Source organism: Crocodylus porosus, unplaced genomic scaffold (genome assembly GCF_001723895.1).
Source record: "Crocodylus porosus isolate Cpor-Errol unplaced genomic scaffold, CroPor_comp1, whole genome shotgun sequence".
Lineage (NCBI taxonomy): Eukaryota > Metazoa > Chordata > Crocodylia > Crocodylidae > Crocodylus > Crocodylus porosus.
In genome coordinates this window covers 13550823-13553742 of record NW_017728948.1, presented here as the reverse complement: position 1 = coordinate 13553742, position 2920 = coordinate 13550823, and the positions used below count along the sequence as shown (strand labels likewise).

The following is a 2920-nucleotide window of genomic DNA, read 5'->3' as shown; positions in this document are numbered from 1 at the left end:
TCTTGGCCTTGATTCAGGAAGCTAGCCCAAGTTCCATCTCTGCCTTGGCCTTCCTGACTGGCCTCCTGCATCCCCAAGCAACCACAGTATAGTCCTCCCTGGTGATGGTTCCTCCCTTCAATTGGGTGTGCGCCTCCCTTTTAGCTACGAGACATTCCCGGATGCTTCTGGTGAGTCATGGGGGCTTTTGAACCTTCCTGCTCCCTTTGATCCATTTTGGGATTACCTCCCTTTGGGCTTGGAGGATAGTCTCCTTAAGAAGCAACCACTCTTCTTGGACACCTGGCTCCCCTCCCCTCTGGGACCTCAGTGCTTCCCCAACTATTTGCCTTACCTCATTGAAGTCTGCCCTCCTGAAATCTAGGGCTGCTGCCTTGCTGTAGGCTTTTGCCACCTTGTGCTGGATGGTGAATTCCAGCAGGTGATGATCACTGTCGCCCAGGTGGTTGAGCACCCGCAGCCCCCTCACCAGGTCATCGCTGCTGGCCAGCACCAGGTAGGTCCAACAAGGCATCTCCCCTGGTGGGGCTGTGCATCTCTTGGGTTAGATGGAGTTCCTGAATTCTGGCTAGGAACCTACGTGAGCGGTCAGACCTGTCTGACTACTCTTCCCAGCAGATGTCTGGAAAGTTCTGGTCACCCGTGATGATCACATCCTTTAACCTAACTACCTCCGTGAACTGACTTAAGAATTCCTGGTCTAGCTCTTCCCCTTGGTTGGGAGGTCTGTAGTAGACCCCCACCGTTAAGTCCCTTTCCCCTCGACTGCCTTGTATTCTAACCCAAAGCACTTCAGAGTGCCCCTCCTCTGATTCTTTGCTAATTGACGAGGATGTGTATTCCTCCTTAATGTAGAGCGCCACAACCCGACCTTTCCTCCCTGTCCTGTCCCTCCTGTACAGCTTATAGCCCTTGTTGTTCACTGCCCAGTCATGCTTTGGGTCCCACCACATTTCAGTGATCCCCACTATGTCTGGCCTGGTGTCAGCTAGCAGGAGGGTAAGTTCCTCCTGCTTGTTTGCCATACTATGAGCGTTTGTGTAGAGGCATTTGAGGCCTCCTGTGGATGTGTGCACTGGCCCCCTACTTTCAGCATTACCCTGGCCCTTGTTGCTTATCTGTGTATATGTTCCGCTCATTGGTCTAGGCTGGGCTGTACTTGTGAGTGCTGCTTGGTTTAGTGGTCCAAGGCTTCCTCCGCGCTCGTCTTCCCCTTCCCCCAATGAGCCTAATTTAAAGCCCACTGGAGGAGATCCGCCAACCGAGAAGAAAACACACGCTTATCTTTAGGGGAAAGGTGGAGCCCATCCCAACCGAGCATGTCTTGTCGTGATGTGCGGGTCGTTGTCGAGGAAACCAAAGCCCACCTCAAGACACCATTCCTGATGCCGCCAGTTAGTCTCTGCGATGCACGTAGCATGCCGTCTTCCATGTCCACTGAGTGGTAGGACAGAAGAGAAAACCACCTGTGCGCTTATCTCCTTCAGCACCCCCCCCAGAGTGTGGTAGTCCACCATCAGGTGATCAGGGCTTCTTCTGGTCGCATCATTAGTACCCACATGGATTAGGACCATGGAGTAGTAATCAGTGGGCTGGATCATAACCTGGATCATCCCCTTCATGTCATGAATCTTTGCTCTGGGTAGGCAGTAGACCTTGCATGTCGAGGGGTCCTGGCGACAGATGGGGCCCTCCGTACCTCTCAGGATGGAGTCGTTTATGACGATCACGCAACACTTTTTCCTCCGGGACTGCTAAGCTTCTTTGGCCTGCTGGGATTGTGGAGAGCGTGGAGTTGCCTCCTCTCCAGTTGCCTCCTCTCCTTCCTTCTCCTCCAGAATTGCCAGGGCCTTGTACCTGTTCTCCAGCCGGACTGGAGGAACTGGTGCTGCTGTGTTATGAGCAGCCCTGGTTCTGGAGGTGACCATCTGCCACTCTGCAGTGGAGGGCACTTCCCAAAGTGCTTCTTCCTTGGGTGTGTGGCCCTGCAGGGAAAAGAAATAGCTGCCGATTTCATCCTCTGCCTCCCTGATTCCCCTCAGCCTGTTAACCTCCTCTTGGAGCTCCCTCGCCTGCGCCTCCAGGACAGGTGTGGAGGTCCCCAATCCCTGCCCCCCCCAGCCTTGATGGGCAACTCCCATAGGCCAGGGGGTGGGGGAATGCCAGCCCCCCCATGGGCTCTGTTTTACCTCAGACAAGCCCTAGGTCTGCTGCGCCCCCCAAGGAGGGGCCCTGGCAGCACTCCGTGTTGACATCATCATAGGAGTAGCTACTTGTTTATGGCTTAGTGTTGTGCAGAAAGGCATGTAAATGAATGAAATGACATTGTTGGGAAATTGGAGTCCATAGAAGGGCCCTGGGCAGGAAAGACTGCTAGGATCAAGTCCTGTCTCATTTTGAAGATCTCCAAGGTACCAACACAAACCACAAACAAGTTTTTCCTTATATCTGAAACCTTCAGGAGTTTATGACCATAATGGTAAAGTTGACCCAGATGGGATTTGAACCCACAATCCCCAGCTCCGGAGGCTGATGCCTTATCCATTAGGCCACTGGGCCTATAGCAAATAGGGCTGAAAATTTTGTTAGACCACCCCCCCCCAATTCCATGCAGCACCTAATGACTAGGGACAAAATGGAGACCGCTTTGGACTAGCTCCCAAAAAAACAAGAAACCAGGGAGCCTTCCCAAACAATAGTTTTTTCTACATTTGTACAGCTTGGTTCATACTCATTAACATTCACTCTGCCCTCGTTCCTCCTCCCATTTCTACTCCCATCTCAAACTCTGCTTCTGTTTACTGTTTGCTTCATTAACATGGTATTGCCTATGCATTTCATTCATTTACATGCCTCTCTGCTAAGAGCTCATGTGTAAGACTTTGACCACTATCTTCTCCTGGTAAATTGTGGTTTCTTG

General features: G+C 52.2%; 1 non-coding gene across 1 annotated transcript; it reads right to left on the bottom strand.

Moving 5' to 3' along the window:
• Positions 1–2486: 2486 nt before the first annotated feature.
• On the bottom strand, positions 2487–2559 carry TRNAR-CCG. Its single transcript has one exon. It is a non-coding gene; the product is annotated as a tRNA-Arg (tRNA).
• Positions 2560–2920: the final 361 nt, after the last annotated feature.